Source organism: Balaenoptera acutorostrata, unplaced genomic scaffold, assembly GCF_949987535.1.
Source record: "Balaenoptera acutorostrata unplaced genomic scaffold, mBalAcu1.1 scaffold_912, whole genome shotgun sequence".
Taxonomy (NCBI): Eukaryota; Metazoa; Chordata; class Mammalia; order Artiodactyla; family Balaenopteridae; genus Balaenoptera; species Balaenoptera acutorostrata.
The window spans coordinates 80,523-89,836 of record NW_026646771.1 but is presented as its reverse complement, the minus strand read 5'-3'; positions in this window follow the sequence as shown (position 1 = coordinate 89,836).

Sequence of the window (9,314 nt, the reverse complement as noted above, 5' to 3'; positions counted from 1 at the left end):
GGGAAGATCCCACATGCCGTGGAGCAACTAGGCCCGTGAGCCACAACTACTGAGCCTGCGCGTCTGGAGCCTGTGCTCCGCAACAAGAGAGGCCACTATAGTGAGAGGCCCGCGCACCGCGATGAAGAGTGGCCCCCACTTGCCACAACTGGAGAAAGCCCTAGCACAGAAACGAAGACCCAACATAGCAATCAATCAATCAATCAATCACTAAAGAAATCTTAAAAAAAATTTGCTTATATTTAAAAAAAACCATTACTTTAAAAAACCCGTGAAACAAAGACAGTGAGAGAGAGAGAAATTCTTACCAAATTCGTTCAGGGGCAGTGATGCCACCTGGATTGACCATACCTAGACCCACAGCTGATTGAGACATAAGGGTGGACACTCAGGGGCTGAGAGGTTTGGTGAGGTTGGGGGAGCAAACGCAGACCCTTTAAAGGAATACTGCGTGGTACCCATCCCATGGGTCCCAAATCTCCAGGTTCAAGGGCATCTTCCTACATCGAAAACATGCATGAGAAACCCAGAAGATGGTACACCGTGTGATCGGGAAAGGTTTCTAAAACGCACGTCATTTCTCATCTCCTTGTGCTCGGGTTCGCCATTCCAGCCGCTTTACTAGCAATCTCCCTCCTTGGAGAATCAGCACCTTTAACCTCCTGTTCCGTACAGGTTGCAATTTGTCCTGAGGATGAACGGGAAGAGGGGGAACCAATGAGAGACTAGCTCTAGGTGTTGGGACAGGCACAGCTCACTCTATTTTCCCATCAGGAAGAAGAATTAACCACAGGCTCAGCCTGCGCCCGTAACCAGAATAGGGCCTGAAGCAATCCTGCGCTTTTGCGGCCAGCCTTCAAGAAAGCGAGTTGAAAAATGGAGCTCAGGGGCACTGCAATTCACAAACCTGCAGAGGTAAAAATGATAACTCTCGGCCACAAATATTTTGAGGGAAGGCAACGAAGAGGATTTGAAAGCAAGGCAGAATTGCAGGAAACAGATTTCAGGAGGTAGATTCGAATCGCCTTTAAAGCACAGGAAAAGCGGCGAAACCTCGACAATGATGCCCTTGGCCAAAAAGGGCGTATGCGTTTTTTCCTGAATATATTCAGGAAAAAACGCATACGCCCTTTTTGGCCAACCAAGCAACCTGGAAAGGCAAATCAGCGCTACAAAGAAGTCTCGCTTCCCATCGGTCAAAAGGGCCATGCTGAATAAAGTGTCAAAACCAGAAATGCAGGACAGGCCATGGAGAGACGGGAGCCTTGCTACGCTGATGGGCGGGATGTAAATTGCCAACAGCCACTCTGGAGAAGTGTACGGTGTGTCCTGAAACATCTAAAAAACTCAGCTTACAGAGCATAGGGCACTTCCACTCATGGGCGTATAAATTGGGAAAACTAAAAATCAGCAAGACACAGGCATCCCAAAGTTTAGGGCTGCTCTGTTGACAAGAACCTCCACTTCGTTACACCTTAAATATCCCAGGAAAGAGAAAAATGGATAAAGAAGTTGTGGTCCTTATGTACAATGGAATATCACTCAGCCATGAAATCAACCTCATAAGGCTAGTAGCAGCATGATGAGTGGATTTAGGTACGACGATTCTAAGTGAAATAAGTCACACAGAAAAAGACACTTATCAGAAGATATCACTTATAGAGGGAATGTAAAAACCGCTACACTTGAACTGAATTACAAAACAGAATAGAGTCACACGTTTAGAAAACACACTATGGCTGCTTAACGGGAAAGGAGAGGTGGGGTGATGCATAAAACAAGGGTTTCAAATTAGCTCAGATACCGTTCCATAAACCCAATATGTAATAGACAAGACCTACTCCTTGCTCAGTGAACTGGACTCAACACCCCCTATTCACCGCCCAAGAATATATCTGAGTAGTAAGAATGTTAAAACCTATGTATTGATATCTCTCTGTAAGTGAGTCAAGTGGGTGTAAAGCGGCAGAAACACAGCAGTGAAAAGCAGCTAAACCCCATTATAAAAATCAAATACTTTAAAATACCCGTGAACAAAGACCGTGAAAGAGAGAGAAATTCTTACAAAATTCGTTCAGGGGCTGTGATGCCACCTGGATTGACCATACCTAGACCAACAGCTGATTGAGACATAAGGGTGGACACTCAGGGGCTGAGAGGTTTGGTGAGGTTGGGGGAGCAAACGCAGACCCTTTAAAGGAATACTGCGTGGTACCCATCCCATGGGTCCCAAATCTCCAGGTTCAAGGGCATCTTCCTACATCGAAAACATGCATGAGAAACCCAGAAGATGGTACACCGTGTGATCGGGAAAGGTTTCTAAAACGCTCCTCATTTCTCATCTCCTTGGGCTCGGGTTCGCCATTCCAGCCGCTTTACTAGCAATCTCCCTCCTTGGAGAATCAGCACCTTTAACCTCCTGTTCCGTACAGATTGCAATTTGTCCTGAGGATGAACGGGAAGAGGGGGAACCAATGAGAGACTAGCTCTAGGTGTTGGGACAGGCACAGCTCACTCTATTTTCCCATCAGGAAGAAGAATTAACCACAGGCTCAGCCTGCGCCCGGAACCAGAATAGGGCCTGAAGCAATCCTGCGCTTTTGCGGACAGCCTTCAAGAAAGCGAGTTGAAAAATGGAGCTCAGGGGCACTGCAATTCACAAACCTGCAGAGTTATAAATGATAACTCTCGTCCTCAAATATATCGAGGGAAGGCAACGAAGAGGATCTGAAAGCAAGGCAGAATTGCAGGAAACAGATTTCAGGAGGTAGATTCGAATCGCCTTTAAAGCACAGGAAAAGCGGCGAAACCTCGACAATGATGCCCTTGGCCAAAAAGGGCGTATGCGTTTTTTCCTGAATATATTCAGGAAAAAACGCATACGCCCTTTTTGGCCAACCAAGCAACCTGGAAAGGCAAATCAGCGCTACAAAGAAGTCTCGCTTCCCATCGGTCAAAAGGGCCATGCTGAATAAAGTGTCAAAACCAGAAATGCAGGACAGGCCATGGAGAAACGGGAGCCTTGCTACGCTGATGGGCGGGATGTAAATTGCCAACAGCCACTCTGGAGAAGTGTACGGTGTGTCCTGAAACATCTAAAAAACTCAGCTTACAGAGCATAGGGCACTTCCACTCATGGGCGTATAAATTGGGAAAACTAAAAATCAGCAAGACACAGGCACCCCAAAGTTTAAGGCTGCTCTGTTGACAAGAACCTCCACTTCGTTACACCTTAAATATCCCAGGAAAGAGGAAAATGGATAAAGAAGTTGTGGTCCTTATGCACAAAGGAATATCACTCAGCCATGAAATCAACGTCATAAGGCTAGTAGCAGCATGATGAGTGGATTTAGGTACGACGATTCTAAGTGAAATAAGTCACACAGAAAAAGACTCAGATCCTAAGATATCACTTATAGAGGGAATGTAAAAACCGCTACACTTGAACTGAACTACAAAACGGAACAGAGTCACACGTTTAGAAAACACACTATGGCTGCTTAACGGGAAAGGAGAGGTGGGGTGATGCATAAAACAAGGGTTTGAAATTAGCTCAGATACCATTCCATAAACCCAATATGTAATAGACAAGACCTACTCCTTGCTCAGTGAACTGGACTCAACACCCCCTATTCACCGCCCTCGAATATATCTGACTAGTAAGAATCTTAAAACCTATGTATTGATATCTCTCTGTAAGTGAGACTTGTGGATGTAAAGCGGCATAAACACAGCAGTGAAAAGCAGCTAAACCCCATTACAAAAATCAATTACTGGGCTTCCCTGGTTGCGCAGTGGTTGAGAATCTGCCTGCTAATGCAGGAAACACGGGTTCGAGCCCTGGTCTGGGAAGATCCCACATGCCGTGGAGCAACTAGGCCCGTGAGCCACAACTACTGAGCCTGCGCGTCTGGAGCCTGTGCTCCGCAACAAGAGAGGCCACAATAGTGAGAGGCCCGCGCACCGTGATGAAGAGTGGCCCCCACTTGCCACAACTGGAGAAAGCCCTAGCACAGAAACGAAGACCCAACATAGCAATCAATCAATCAATCAATCACTAAAGAAATCTTAAAAAAAAATTTGCTTATATTTAAAAAGAAAAACCATTACTTTAAAAAACCCGTGAAACAAAGACAGTGAAAGAGAAAGAAATTCTTACCAAATTCGTTCAGGGCCTGTGATGCCACCTGGATTGACCATACCTAGACCCACAGGTGATTGAGACATAAGGGTGGACACTCAGGGGCTGAGAGATTTGGTGAGGTTGGGGGAGCAAACGCAGACCCTTTAAAGGAATACTGCGTGGTACCCATCCCATGGGTCCCAAATCTCCAGGTTCAAGGGCATCTTCCTACATCGAAAACATGCATGAGAAACCCAGAAGATGGTACACCGTGTGATCGGGAAAGGTTTCTACAACGCTCCTCATTTCTCATCTCCTTGGGCTCGGGTTCGCCATTCCAGCCGCTTTACTAGCAATCTCCCTCCTTGGAGAATCAGCACCTTTAACCTCCTGTTCCGTACAGGTTGCAATTTGTCCTGAGGATGAACGGGAAGAGGGGGAACCAATGAGAGACTAGCTCTAGGTGTTGGGACAGGCAAACCTCACTCTATTTTCCCATCAGGAAGAAGAATTAACCACAGGCTCAGCCTGCGCCCGGAACCAGAATAGGGCCTGAAGCAATCCTGCGCTTTTGCGGCCAGCCTTCAAGAAAGCGAGTTGAAAAATGGAGCTCAGGGGCACTGCAATTCACAAACCTGCAGAGTTATAAATGATAACTCTCGTCCACAAATATATCGAGGGAAGGCAACGAAGAGGATTTGAAAGCAAGGCAGAATTGCAGGAAACAGATTTCAGGAGGTAGATTCGAATCGCCTTTAAAGCACAGGAAAAGCGGCGAAACCTCGACAATGATGCCCTTGGCCAAAAAGGGCGTATGCGTTTTTTCCTGAATATATTCAGGAAAAAACGCATACGCCCTTTTTGGCCAACCAAGCAACCTGGAAAGGCAAATCAGCGCTACAAAGAAGTCTCGCTTCCCATCGGTCAAAAGGGCCATGCTGAATAAAGTGTCAAAACCAGAAATGCAGGACAGGCCATGGAGAAACGGGAGCCTTGCTACGCTGATGGGCGGGATGTAAATTGCCAACAGCCACTCTCGAGAAGTGTACGGTGTGTCCTGAAACATGTAAAAAACTCAGCTTACAGAGCATAGGGCACTTCCACTCATGGGCGTATAAATTGGGAAAACTAAAAATCAGCAAGACAGCCGCACCCCAAAGTTGAGGGCTGCTCTGTTGACAAGAACCTCCACTTCCTTACACCTTAAATATCCCAGGAAAGAGAAAAATGGATAAAGAAGTTGTGGTCCTTATGTACAATGGAATATCACTCAGCCATGAAATCAACCTCATAAGGCTGGTAGCAGCATGATGAGTGGATTTAGGTACGACGATTCTAAGTGAAATAAGTCACACAGAAAAAGACACTTATCAGAAGATATCACTTATAGAGGGAATGTATAAACCGCTACACTTGAACTGAATTACAAAACAAAACAGAGTCACACGTTTAGAAAACACACTATGGCTGCTTAACGGGAAAGGTGAGATGGGGTGATTCATAAAACAAGGGTTTCAAATTAGCTCAGATACCGTTCCATAAACCCAATATGTAATAGACAAGACCTACTCCTTGCTCAGTGAACTGGACTCAAGACCCCCTATTCACCGCCCAAGAATATATCTGACTAGTAAGAATCTTAAAACCTATGTATTGATACCTCTCTGTAAGTGAGTCTAGTGGGTGTAAAGCAGCATAAACACAGCAGTGAAAAGTAGCTAAATCCCGTTAAAAAAATGAAATACTTTAAAATACCCGTGAACAAAGACCGTGAAAGAGAGAGAAATTCTTACAAAATTCGTTCAGGGGCTGTGATGCCACCTGGATTGACCATATCTAGACCCACAGCTGATTGAGACATAAGGATGGACCCTCTTGGGGCTGAGAGGTTTGGTGAGGTTGGGGGAGCAAACGCAGACCCTTTAAAGGAATACTGCGTGGTACCCATCCCATGGGTCCCAAATCTCCAGGTTCAAGGGTATCTTCCTACATCGAAAACGTGCATCAGAAACCCAGAAGATGGTACACCGTGTGATCGGGAAAGGTTTCTAAAACGCCCCTCATTTCTCATCTCCTTGTGCTCGGGTTCGCCATTCCAGCCGCTTTACTAGCACTCTCCCTCCTTGGAGAATCAGCACCTTTAACCTCCTGTTCCGTACAGGTTGCAATTTGTCCTGAGGATGAACGGGAAGAGGGGGAACCAATGAGAGACTAGCTCTAGGTGTTGGGACAGGCAAACCTCACTCTATTTTCCCATCAGGAAGAAGAATTAACCACAGGCTCAGCCTGCGCCCGGAACCAGAATAGGGCCTGAAGCAATCCTGCGCTTTTGCGGCCAGCCTTCAAGAAAGCGAGTTGAAAAATGGAGCTCAGGGGCACTGCAATTCACAAACCTGCAGAGTTATAAATGATAACTCTCGTCCACAAATATATCGAGGGAAGGCAACGAAGAGGATTTGAAAGCAAGGCAGAATTGCAGGAAACAGATTTCAGGAGGTAGATTCGAATCGCCTTTAAAGCACAGGAAAAGCGGCGAAACCTCGACAATGATGCCCTTGGCCAAAAAGGGCGTATGCGTTTTTTCCTGAATATATTCAGGAAAAAACGCATACGCCCTTTTTGGCCAACCAAGCAACCTGGAAAGGCAAATCAGCGCTAAAAAGAAGTCTCGCTTCCCATCGGTCAAAAGGGCCATGCTGAATAAAGTGTCAAAACCAGAAATGCAGGACAGGCCATGGAGAAACGGGAGCCTTGCTACGCTGATGGGCGGGATGTAAATTGCCAACAGCCACTCTCGAGAAGTGTACGGTGTGTCCTGAAACATGTAAAAAACTCAGCTTACAGAGCATAGGGCACTTCCACTCATGGGCGTATAAATTGGGAAAACTAAAAATCAGCAAGACACTGGCATCCCAAAGTTTAGGGCTGCTCTGTTGACAAGAAGCTCCACTTTGTTACACCTTAAATATTCCAGGAAAGAGAAAAATGGATAAAGAAGTTGTGGTCCTTATGTACAATGGAATATCACTCAGCCATGAAATCAACCTCATAAGGCTGTTAGCAGCATGATGAGTGGATTTAGGTACGACGATTCTAAGTGAAATAAGTCACACAGAAAAAGACACTTATCAGAAGATATCACTTATAGAGGGAATGTAAAAACCGCTACACTTGAAATGAATTACAAAACAGAACAGAGTCACACGTTTAGAAAACACACTATGGCTGCTTAACGGGAAAGGTGAGATGGGGTGATGCATAAAACAAGGGTTTCAAATTAGCTCAGATACCGTTCCATAAACCCAATATGTAATAGACAAGACGTACTCCTTGCTCAGTGAACTGGACTCAAGACACCCTATTCACCGCCCAAGAATATATCTGACTAGTAACAATCTTAAAATCTATGTATTGATATCTCTCTGTAAGTGAGTCTAGTGGGTGTAAAGCAGCATAAACACAGCAGTGAAAAGCAGCTAAACCCCATTATAAAAATCAATTACTTTTAAAAACCCGTGAAACAAAGACAGTGAAAGAGAGAGAAATTCTTACCAAATTCGTTCAGGGGCTGTGATGCCACCTGGATTGACCATATCTAGACCCACAGCTGATTGAGACATAAGGGTGGACACTCAGGGGCTGAGAGGTTTGGTGAGGTTGGGGGAGCAAACGCAGACCCTTTAAAGGAATACTGCGTGGTACCCATCCCATGGGTCCCAAATCTCCAGGTTCAAGGGCATCTTCCTACATCGAAAACATGCATGAGAAACCCAGAAGATGGTACACCGTGTGATCGGGAAAGGTTTCTAAAACGCTCCTCATTTCTCATCTCCTTGGGCTCGGGTTCGCCATTCCAGCCGCTTTACTAGCAATCTCCCTCCTTGGAGAATCAGCACCTTTAACCTTCTGTTCCGTACAGGTTGCAATTTGTCCTGAGGATGAACGGGAAGAGGGGGAACCAATGAGAGACTAGCTCTAGGTGTTGGGACAGGCACAGCTCACTCTATTTTCCCATCAGGAAGAAGAATTAACCACAGGCTCAGCCTGCGCCCGGAACCAGAATAGGGCCTGAAGCAATCCTGCGCTTTTGCGGCCAGCCTTCAAGAAAGCTAGTTGAAAAATGGAGCTCAGGGGCACTGCAATTCACAAACCTGCAGAGTTATAAATGATAACTCTCGTCCACAAATATATCGAGGGAAGGCAACGAAGAGGATCTGAAAGCAAGGCAGAATTGCAGGAAACAGATTTCAGGAGGTAGATTCGAATCGCCTTTAAAGCACAGGAAAAGCGGCGAAACCTCGACAATGATGCCCTTGGCCAAAAAGGGCGTATGCGTTTTTTCCTGAATATATTCAGGAAAAAACGCATACGCCCTTTTTGGCCAACCAAGCAACCTGGAAAGGCAAATCAGCGCTACAAAGAAGTCTCGCTTCCCATCGGTCAAAAGGGCCATGCTGAATAAAGTGTCAAAACCAGAAATGCAGGACAGGCCATGGAGAAACGGGAGCCTTGCTACGCTGATGGGCGGGATGTAAATTGCCAACAGCCACTCTGGAGAAGTGTACGGTGTGTCCTGAAACATCTAAAAAACTCAGCTTACAGAGCATAGGGCACTTCCACTCATGGGCGTATAAATTGGGAAAACTAAAAATCAGCAAGACACAGGCATCCCAAAGTTTAGGGCTGCTCTGTTGACAAGAACCTCCACTTCGTTACACCTTAAATATCCCAGGAAAGAGAAAAATGGATAAAGAAGTTGTGGTCCTTATGTACAATGGAATATCACTCAGCCATGAAATCAACCTCATAAGGCTGGTAGCAGCATGATGAGTGGATTTAGGTACGACGATTCTAAGTGAAATAAGTCACACAGAAAATGACACTTATCAGAAGATATCACTTATAGAGGGAATGTATAAACCGCTACACTTGAACTGAATTACAAAACAAAACAGAGTCACACGTTTAGAAAACACACTATGGCTGCTTAACGGGAAAGGTGAGATGGGGTGATTCATAAAACAAGGGTTTCAAATTAGCTCAGATACCGTTCCATAAACCCAATATGTAATAGACAAGACCTACTCCTTGCTCAGTGAACTGGACTCAAGACCCCCTATTCACCGCCCAAGAATATATCTGACTAGTAAGAATCTTAAAACCTATGTATTGATACCTCTCTGTAAGTGAG